This window comes from Myotis lucifugus, unplaced genomic scaffold, assembly GCF_000147115.1.
Source record: "Myotis lucifugus unplaced genomic scaffold, Myoluc2.0 scaffold_109, whole genome shotgun sequence".
Lineage (NCBI taxonomy): Eukaryota > Metazoa > Chordata > Mammalia > Chiroptera > Vespertilionidae > Myotis > Myotis lucifugus.
Window position 1 is genome coordinate 582,570 of NW_005871157.1, and position 11,457 is coordinate 594,026.

Below are 11,457 nucleotides of genomic sequence, written 5' to 3' on the forward strand. Positions count from 1 at the left end.
ACGAGTTTTTTGAGATACCAGCTGTCTCTCGGCTGATTTTTTGCATTGAGTTGATAGAGTAATTTGAGTTAACGAGCTCCTTAACAAGCTCCTTAACGAGCTCAGTCTCTGAACAAAGTCAAGGCCCCACTGTATACCAGTGGTTCTCAACCTTGGCTGCACATTAGAATCACCTGGGAATCTTTTTAAAATCCTGATTTCTGGGCCTCATTCTCCGGAAATTCTGTTTCTTTGTTATGGGGTGGGGCCACAACATTAGTAACAAAGAAACAGAATTTCCAGAGGATGAGGCCCGGAAATCAGAATTTTAAAAAGATTCCCAGGTGATTCTAATGTGCAGCCAAGGTTGAGAACCACTGCTATATACTCTCAAAGCACCCTGTGCTCACACCTGGGCTCTACAACAGTAGTGATTACAGCACTAATTAGCTAGGCCATAGCTTCCCCTTCATCATTCCATGTGGGAAGATGTGGTTTTGTTTTTGTTTGTTTTCTTTACACTAATTTATACATTTTAATTGGTTGCACATATTAACATGTACTATAAAATTCTTTTCTAAGAAGTTTTATATAATAGATACTGTAAAAAGGTCTGATTAGTTAAAAGTAACAAGCATTGCCCTAACCGGTTTGGCTCAGTGGATAGAGCGTCGGCCTGCAGATTGAAGGGTCCCAGGTTTGGGCATGTACCTTGGTTGCGGGCACATCCCCAGTAGGTGTGCAGGAGGCAGTTGATCAATGTTTCTCTCTCATTGATGTTTCTAACTCTCTATCCCTCTCCCTTCCTTTCTGTAAAAAATCAATAAAAAATATATATATATATATATATTTTTAAATATATTTCTTTATTGGTTTCAGAGAGGAAGGGAGAAGGAGAGAGACACAGAAACATCAATGATGAGAGAGAATCATCGATCGGCTGCCTCCCGCACACCCCCACTGGGGATTGAGCCCGCAACCCAGGCATGTGCCCTTGGCCGGAATCAAACCTGGGACCCCTCAGTCCGCAGGCCGATGCTCCATCCACTGAGCCAAGCTGGCTAGGGCAATAAAAAAATATATTAAAAAAAAAAAGAATTATGCTGTTATTTAAAAAAAAAAAAAGTAACAAGCATCAACAGATGCATACAAAATCCAGCCTGATCATACTGGGTATGAGCCTGTAGTGAAGCATAGGGCACCAGCCTTTCCAAGTGGTGGCCTTCACAAGAGGAGGGAGTGATGGGGTAAAAACATCACAAGACCATTAAAAAAATCAGATAACTAATTAGGCACAGATTAACTGTAAACAGTTCTTTCTCCCTGGTGGACAAAAGGAATAAGCTTCTGATGTTGACTCTACACCAGAACAATTTCTACAGCTGGCCCATCCTGTTGCCACATGAGGGCTGATGCCGTGGGTGGGCCTGATGGAGCCATCACAGGCCTGGGCTGCTGGAGTCTGTCTGCTTGTGTCAGATCTGTGTGTGTGTGTTGTATGGAGGGCTGAGTGTGTCTGGTGCGGTTTCTTTTGGCAGCTGGATATGAGAGATCACTTTATGTTTTGTTTGAAAGAGGAGAGGGGGTTTGTGTTGGAAGTCCCAAGTGTGTTCTTGGTTTGTGAAGGGCTCTGTGCTCTCCTCTCACTGCCCATTCAGCAACGGTAGCTTTCCGCTGAGGCTTTGGCCTGGACATTCTTGTCCAGTTTGGTGGGTTCAGAAAATTCATAGTAAGGCTCCATCTCTGTTCCCTATTAAGTGCATTCCGTGCGATCATCTGGAATGCCTACTCCACGCTGATGGCCTCCTTGGCTCTGGTCTTGAGGTAGGGGCTGTTGTTTTTGCTGCAGCACCAGGCCTGTGCTTGTTTTGTGGCCATTTGTCCGCTTTCAAGGTCAATCTTATTTCCCAACACCACGAAAGGAAAGTTTTCAGGGTCCCGAGGACTGACCTGGATGAGAAACTCATCTCTCCAACCGTCAGGGGTTTTGAATGTGTTGGGGGCAGTCACATCAAATACCAGAACACAGCAGTCTGCACCGCTGGAAAAGGCCACACCATGAGACTGGAACCATTCCTGTCCTGCAGGTCCCAATCTGCATAGTAACTAGTCTGTCACCCACCATCACCTCCTTTGTCAGAAAGTCTGTTCCTTTTGTGGCTTTGAATTTCTGAATTTCTGACTACTGAATTTCTTCTTCACACACTGGTTCATGAGTGATATCTTACCAACTCCAGAATCTTCCAGGATGATAACCTTAGCAACGCTTTCTTCCTAGAGGTCATCCTTCAAACTCGACTGCTCCACTGGGGGCTCTGAGCCGGGCGTGTCACCAGGGCTCTCACCAAGAAGGAGACGCAAGGGAGAACAGGGACAGAGAAGTCCAAGTTCCAATTCCAGCAGATTCTTCAGCGCTCTCCAAGACGCCAGCTCTGCTCCCACTTCCACCACCACTGCGCCTGGTTTTGTTTTATTCCCCACCATGCACAGTGCCTGAAGCATGGCAGGGGCTCAACAAATACTGGTTAGAGGAATGAATCTGTGCCTTCAATAATCCCTTTCTGGGTTCAAGTAAACAGCCCTCTCACAAGCCTAAGATTGTTATGGCAGTGTCCTGTCTTTAATCTTTTAAAAACATATATGTTTTTATTGATTTTTAGAGAGGGAGAAAGGGAGCGGGATAGAGACATAGAAACATCAATGAGAGAAACATCCTGGATTGGCTGCCTCCTGCATGCCCCCTACTGGAGGATAAGCCCACAACTCAGGCATGTGCCCTAACCAGGCATTGATCCATTGACCTCTTGTTTCCTGGGTCAACACTCAACCACTGAGCCACACCAGCCAAGCCTGGCTTGAATCTTGTAACTGAAGTAGGGCCAGAGCTGATTGGAACAGTTTGGAATTTTCAGGAAAATACCTACTGTCTCAGGTGACTGGAGCTATTCTCAGCCTTAGGGACTCATTTCAAGACAGGGCCAGGGAGTGGCTCCAGGCTGTCTTCCTCTTTCAGCAATAGTCCTATGGGCAGGCCTGCCTGAGAAGGACACCTCAGCAACAACTGATAGGGTATTTGTTTACTTGCTGGGCCTATATCTAGAGCCTATTTCTGGAGCAGGTACTGGATGCAAGCCTGTGCTGTTCCAGCACTAATCTTGCCAAGCCCTGGGTGATGAGTGCATGTGCCGGAAGAGAACAGTAGCAGTCACTTAGCTTATCTCCTTGGCTCCAACTCAACCTTCTCTGGATATACCAAGTTATTACTGCTTTGCCCTTGTTGGTAATTGTCCTTCCCTGGCTCTAAGGTTTAGCAATATTTATTGCTCCATTTGCTCTAACTTTCTGTTTCACTAAGGACATGAGGAAGGAAGAAAGTTTGGTGTGATAAAAAAGGCTCTCTCAAGTCATAAATTTTACTGGTTTGAGGAAGTCCTCACTGGAGTTCTTTGGGAGTTTCCAGGGTCAAAGGAAACAGATCAGTATTTTTGGCCAATACCATTTTTCCTATGGTTGGTCCAATTTCTGAAAGGGAACTGGAACACAAAGAGGTCTTGACTTATTTATGACCGCACAGTAAGCCACAGGCAGATAAAGATAGCACCCAAGACTCTTGGTTTCAAATTTAGTGCCACTTAAATAGCCAAAGGTAAATCTATTTTAATAAGTTAGCTTTGGGAACTAATATCAAATTTATTTTTGGTAAATAGTTTCACCTTCTTTTAGAGCCATCACTTAAATTGTCACCTCTAAAGCAATTAAGAAACCATAGTTACAACATATTGGACTCCCTTCTGTGGAAATCTATCTTTATTAAAGAGTGAAGCAAGAAGGTAAGCAGAGATCTGGGAGCTTCTCCTCATACCTCATCCAGGTTTTCATGTGGGGCTAAAAGCCTTTCAGTCCTACAATCTCTTTTTGGTTCTTTTAAATCAACTCCCCACCTTCTCATACTAAAATTTCTGTTTCCTAAAGAGAAAATGGGAGGGAGGTAGAGAAAAGGCAAAGCTAGATTCTTGCCTGAATTACAGAAACACTACTTTCTGGTACAGAAATATTCCCTATCCATCTTATGATCAGCTACTCTTTGGGAGAATGTTTTGAGACTTTATTGCTTTTTTTCCTTAGTTGTTTATCATACCAGGAGAAGAAAAATCTTAGTCTTTTGGACTTCTGGCCAAGATGGTGGCATAGGTACACACTGATCTCACCTCCTCCCACAACCACATCAAAACTACAACTAAACTACAGAATAACCATCATTCAGAACCATCTGAAATCTGGTTGAATGGAGGTCCTACAACTAGGGAATTAAAGAAGACACAGCAAGACTAGTAGTAGGAGGGGAGAGTCGCAGAAGGGGCTAGTCCCACACCCACGTGTAGGGGATAAAAATTGGGAGGGATAACTCTGCTGCCAAGGTCTCCCCTGAGGAGTGAGGGGTCCCAGCTCCACACCAGGCCCCCCAGCCCCAGATTCCTGTGTCAGAAAGAGAAGCCCCCATAACTCTGTCTGTAAAAACCAGGGATTAAGGGTGAGGGAGATGGAGGGCTGATGGAATCCGAGGCAATTCCTCTTAAAGGGCCCACACATGGACTTAATTGGACTCACTTGCTTTGAGCCCCAATGCTGGCACAGTGGCTCAAAAGGCACCAGGGACATACAGGAACTGAATTGTCCTGCATCAAGCAAGAGCTTGGGGAAGCTTTCTCCCAGACAGAAGCACTGGCAGAGGCCATTGTTCCTTTTCTGAGCCCTTACCCACAGAGCTGGCAGGTGGGCACCATATTTGAGACTCCATCAACCTGGCTCACACAACCTGGCCCCATCCTGGTGATTCCTTGAGGCCCTGCCCCACCCAAGTTTTGGGCCCACCCAAGTGGTTTCCAGTGGCTTTTCCATACAAATGGCCTGTATTGGCTCATGCTTCAGATTTTCCTAAAATCTCTCAAACAAGCAGCATGCCCCATACCTCTCAATAAGTGGCCAGGCACTACCAAGCCCAGCACAAGTAGCAGCCATCTGCATATTTCTTTGCAGCTCATGCCAGGCAGCCCTGTATGTCCTCCCTGTATGTCCCTGGGGAGAACACAAGTGGCTGCTGACCTTGACCTATACCTCCTGGGAGGCCCCAGAGTCAGGACACCCAGTGGACAGCTTCAGACCACATCAAAGCACCACCCAACCACCTGCACAAGTGACACACTCAAGGGGCGAACTCAGTGGGCACCAGAGCCCTGCTGAAGTAAGTCCTGCTCTGTGTGGTGGGCCCCTGCACAGCTGATCCTCCACGGTAGTCAGATTAGTGGTCAGTAGTTTCAGCCAGTCCTTGCAGCTGATGGGCCTGAGGGTAAATCCCTCCCATTGATGTGAAACAGCAATCAAGGCTCAACTATAAGAGGAGGGTGTACACAGCCCACACAGGGGATGCATCTCTAGTGCCCAGCTTGGGTGATCAGGGAGGCTGTGCCACTGGACCCTACAGAATCCCTACTACTTTAGGCCACTCTACCAAGCCTGAGAGACATAGCAGCTCTACCTAATGCATAGAAACAAATACAGGGAGGCTGAGAAAATGAGAAGGCAAAGAAACATGTCCCAAATGAAAGAACAGAACAAAACGCCAGGAAAAAATAACTAAACTAAATGGAGACAATCTACTAGAGGCAGAGTTCAAAACACTGGTTGTAAGGATTCTCAATGAACTCAGTGAGAACTTCAATAGCATAAAAAGGACCAAACAGAAATGAAATATATACTAACTGAAATGAAGAATAACTCACAGGGAATCAACAGTAGAGTAGATGAAGCAGAGAATCAAATCAGCAATTTGGAATATAAAGAAGCAAAACACCCAGTCAGAACAGCAAAAAGAAAAAAGAATTCAAAAAATTTAGGATAGTGTAATGAGCATCTGGGACAACTTCAAGGGTACCAACATTCGCATAATGGGGGTACCAGAAGGAGAAGAGAGCAAGAAATTGAAAACTGACTTGAAAAAATGACAGAAAATTTTCCTAATTTAGTGAAGGAAATAGACATACAAGTCCAGGAAGCACAGAGAGCCCTAGACAAGATGAACCCAAAGAGGCCCACACCAAGAGAAATCATAATAAAATGCCAAAGTTTAAATATGAAGAGAGAATCTCAAAAGCAGCAAGAGAAAAGCAGTTAGTTAGTTACAAGGGAGCTCCCAAAAGACAGTCAGCTGATTTCTCAACAGAAACCTTCAGGCCAGAAGGGACTGGCAAGAAATATTCAAAGTGGCAAAAAGCAGGATCTTACAAATTTGATTACTCTACCCAGCAAAGTTATCATTAGAATCAAGGGACAGATAAAGAGCTTCTCAGACCAGAAAAAGCTAAAGGAGTTCATCACCATCAAAACAGTATTATATGAAATGTTAAAGGGTCTTTTTAAGAAAAAGAAGGGAAAAAAAGGATCAAAATATGAACAATAAAATGGCAATAAATACATATCTATCAACAATTGAATCTAAAAAACAAAATAAACAAACAAGCAGAACAGAAACAAACTCATAGATACAAAGAACATTTTGATGGTTGTCAGATGGGTTGGGATTAAGAAGTACAAATTGCCCTGACTGGTTTGGATCAGTGGATAGAGCGTGGGCCTGCGAACTGAAGGGTCCTGGGTTCGATTCCGGCCAAGGGCATGTACCTTGGTTGCGGGCACATCCCCAGTCGGGGGTGTGCAGGAGGCAGCTGATGGATGTTTCTCTCTGATGGATGTTTCTAACTCTCTATCCCTCTCCCTTCCTCTCTGTAAAAAACCAATAAAATATATTTTTTTAAAAAAAGAAGTACAAATTGATTGTTACAGAATAGTCATGAGCGTCAGCCTGCGGACTGAAAGGTCCCAGGTTCGATTCCGGTCAAGGGCATGTACCTGGGTTGCGGGCACATCCCCAGTAGGGGGTGTGCAGGAGGCAGCTGATCGATGTTTCTCTTTCATCGATGTTTCTGACTCTCTATCTCTCTCCCTTCCTCTCTGTAAAAAAATCAATAAAATATATTAAAAAAAAAAGAAGTACAAATTGATTGTTACAGAATAGTCATGAGGATGTAAAGTACAACATAGGAAATAATCTATATATATAAAAGCCTAAGCAACCGTTTGACTGGTAGCTATGACATGCACTGACCACCAGGGGGCAGATGCTCAACGCACGGGCTTGGAAACATGGAACAGACTGATGAATCTCAGAGGGAAGGGAGTGCAGGGAGGGCGGGAAGAGATTAACCAAAGAGCTCATATGCATACTAGAGGCCCAGTGCATGGACTCGTGCACTGGTGGGGTCCCTCAGCTGGCCTGTGGCGATCAAGCCGAAACCGACAGTCTGACATCCCCTGAGGAGTCCTGGATTGCGAGAGGGTGCAGGCCAGGCAAAGGAACCCCACCACTGCACGAATCCATGCACCAGGCCTCTAGCAGTCAATAATATTCTAATAACTATGTATGGTATCAGATGGGTGTGAGATTTATTGGGATGATCACTTAGTAATGTATGTAATGTTTAATCATTGGAGTGTACACCTGAAACTAATTTAATAATGTATATCAACTGTAATTGATAAATAAAAAATGAGCCCGACTGGCGTGGCTCAGTGGTTGAGTGTCAACCTGTGAACCAGGAGGTCACGTTTCGATTCTGATCAGGGCACATGCCCAGGTTATGAGCTCAATCCCCAGTGAGGGGTGTGCAGGAAGCAGCTGATCAATGATTCTCTATCATCATTGATGCTTCTATCTCTCTCTCCCTCTCCCTTTCTCTCTGAAATCAATAAAAATATATTTTTTTAAAAAGAAAAAAAGGGGAAATATATCTGGAAATTACAACAGAACTATTCATATAATTAGAGAAGGATACAGAATTACTTGGGTGGTTACCATCCTTTCAAACAAGGCAAATACTTGATTTAGAAATAAGCAATAGGCAGTAAAATTTCAGACATTTCTTGTAGCAATATTTTTGCTGATGTATCTCCTTGATCAAGGAAAAAAAGGAGAAAATAAACAAATGGGATTACATCAAACTAAAAAGCTTTTGTATAGCCAAAAAAAAAAAAAATCAACAAAATGAAAAGGCAAACTATGGAATGGGGGAACATTTTTGCTAATGACATATCTGATAAGGGGTTAATTTCTAAAACATAAAAATAACAGATACCAAAAAAAAGAAGAACTTATAAACTCAACACAAAGAAAATGCAATTTAAAAATGGGCAAAGAACCTGAATAGACACTTCTCCAAAGAGGACATACTAGTAGAGATGGCCATTAGACATATGAAAAAATGCTCAGTGTCACTAATCATCAGAGAAATGCAAATTAAAATCGCAATGAGATATTATCTCATGCCAATCAGAATGTCTATTATCAATAAATAAACAAACAGCAAGTGCTGGAGAGGATGTGGAGAAAAGGGAACCCTAGTACACTGCAGGTGGGAATGCAGACAGGTGCAGCTTGTGTGGAAACCAGTATGGAGTTTCCTCAAAAAATTAAAAATGGAACTGCTTTTTGACCCAGCAATCCCATTTCTGGGAATATCCCCAAACCAACAAAAACACTCAATTGAAAGAATATATGTTCATTGAAGCATTATTTCCTAGAGGCCCAGTGCACAAAAATTTGTGCCCTGGGGGGGGGGGGGGCGGTCCCTCAGCCCGGTCTGTGCCCTCTCTCAGTCTGGGATCCCTCGGGGATGACCACCTGCTGGCTTAGGCCCGCTCCCCGGGGGGTTGGGCCTAAGCTGGCAATCAGACATCCCTCTGGCAGCCTGGGAGCCCTCAGTGGATGTCCACTTGCCAGCGGGGAGCAGGCCTAAGCTGCAGTCTGACATCCTCAGTGCTGCCGAGGAGGCGGGAGAGGCTCCCACCACCACCGCTGTACTGGCAGCCGTCAGCCTGGCTTGTGGCTGAGCAGAGCTCCCCCTGTGGGAGCGCATTGACCACCAGGGGGCAGCTCCTGCATTGAGTGTCTGCCCCCTGGTGGTCAGTGTGTGTCATAGTGACCAGTCATTCCCAATCTTTCTGCTGTTAGGGTCAATTTGCATATTACCCTTTTATTATATAGGATAGAGGCCTGGTGCACAGGTGGGGGCTGGCTGGTTTGCCCTGAAGGGTGTCCCGGATCAGGGTGGGGATCCCGCTGGGTGCCTGGCCAGCCTGGGTGAGGGGCTGATGGGTGTTTGCAGGCTGGTCACACCCCCTTCAGGGTGGGGGTCCCTACTGGGGTGCCTGGCCAGCCTGGGTGAGGGGCTAATGGCTGTTTGCAGGCTGGTCAAGCCCCCCCCAGTGGGGACCCTCACCCCATGGAGGTTTGGCCAGCCTGGGTGAGGGGCTGATGGCTGTTTTCAGGCAGGCCACACCCCCTTTAGGGTGGGGCGTCCCCACTGGGGTGCCTGGCCAGTCTGGGTGAGGGGCTGAGGGCTGTTTTCAGGCTGGCCAAGCCCCCTGGCGACAGAAGCTCCCAGCCTCTCCTTTTTTTCTTTTTTATTCTGGGATTTATTTACCTCCTATAATTGAAACTTTGTTACCTTCAGTGGAGCTCAGAGCCGGCTGCGGCAGGCGGGAAGCTTGGCTCCCTCCATCACTGGAGCAACCAAGCCTCCTGCTCGCTCCAGCTCCGTGGCCACGGCCAGCTGAAAGCAGGTATCTGGGGTTTATTTATCTTCTATAATTGAAACTTTGTTGCCTTCAGTGGAGCTCAGAGCCGGCCACGGCAGGCGGGAAGCTTGGCTTCCTCCATCAGTGGGGCAACCAAGCCTCCTGCTCGCTCCAGCTCCGTGGCTGCCGGCCGCCATCTTGGTTGGGTTAATTTGCATATAGTCTCTCTGATTGGCTGGTGGGTGTGGGTTAAGGCATAGCGAAGGTACAGTCAATTTGCATGTTTGTCTTTTATTAGATAGCTAAGATCTGGAAACAGCCCAAGTGTCCATCAATAGATGAGTAAATAAAAAAGCTGTGGTATATTTATACAATGGAATACTACTCAGGCTTATAAAAGAAGGAAATTTTGCCTTTTGTGACACCAGGGATGGACCTGGAGATTTTTATGCTAAGTGAAATAAGCCAGTCAGAGAAAGACAAATAACATATGATCTCACTTATATGTGGACTCTAATGAACAAAATAAACTGGGTCCTTCACAAAATAGAAACAGAGGCATGGATACATCGAACAGGCTGACAACTGTCAGAAGGAAAGAGGATTGGGGGGCTGGATGAAAAAAGGTGAAGGGATTAAGCAAATATCCTATATAATAAAAGCCTAATATGCTAAGTGTCTGGTCATCTGGTCATCTGTTCAACCAATCAAAGCGTAATATGCTAATGATATGCTAAGGCCTGCGGGATCGGGCTGAAAATGGCTCTCTGACATCCCCCGAGGGGCACTGGATTTGCCAGAGGGCTCAACCGCTGGCTATGATGTACACTGACCACCAGGGGGCAGACAGTCGACCAGTCGCTATGATGTGCACTGACCATCAGGGAGCAGACGCTCCAACCGGTAGGTTAGCTTGCTGCTGGGGTCCAGCGGATCGGGACTGAGACAGGCAGGACACGCCCTGGAACCCTCCTGTGGTCCCTCCCCGGCTGGCCAACCTCCTGTGTCCCTCCCTGGCCCTGATTGTGCACCAGTGGGGGTCCCTCGGCCTGGCCTGCACCCTCTCACATATCCAATGCCCCTTGGGGGATGTTGGAAAGCCAGTTTCAGCTCAATCCCACAGGCCAGGCTGTGGGACCCTACTGGTGCATGAAGTCGTGCACTGGGCCTCTAGTATGTATGTATGTATGTATATATATACATACACACACACACAGAGACAAGAGTGTGCTGATAGAGGGGAAAGGGGGGAGGGGGTAAGTGGAGGTGGGCAAAGGGGGATAAATGGGGATGGAAAGAGACTTTACTTTGAGTGATAGGTGCACGATGCAGTGTGCAGATAATGTTTTGTTGAGTTGTATACTTGAAACCTGTATGGTTTTGTGAACCAATGTCACCTCAATAAATTCAATTTAAAAAAAAACAAATATTCTCTGAAGATTTGTATGGCCACCTGCTCATCATTAGGGACTAAGAACCTGTTACCCAGGAAGAAGCCCCATGGAGCCGTGGCCTCAGAAATGTACCCCTCAGAGCACTGAGGTTTGGCTTGTCAGAGGGCACATGTTAAAAACAGAAGGCTGACAAAAGTTACCGGCTCATCTGCATTGGCATGCTTTTGTTTTTACCTCCCCACTGCCTGGGAGCATCTCTCAAGGAGGAATCAGGTCAATTGCACCACACATACAGCTGTTCTGATGAGAAAAGTTTTATATGGACACCACCATCTGAACAAGAGCACCATAAATAAGGAGGGAAGCACAGGCTCATCCAAAAAAGCTGCTACAAGTAGCAAGCAGGGAACCATTCAAGCAGTGGTATCAAATACCAAAACCATATTTGCAAGTC

The 11,457-nt window shown here is 45.9% G+C and overlaps 1 pseudogene; it reads right to left on the bottom strand.

Moving 5' to 3' along the window:
• Positions 1-1,620: 1,620 nt before the first annotated feature.
• On the bottom strand, positions 1,621-2,264 carry LOC102418466 (annotated as a pseudogene).
• Between the last annotated feature and the right edge of the window lie 9,193 nt (positions 2,265-11,457).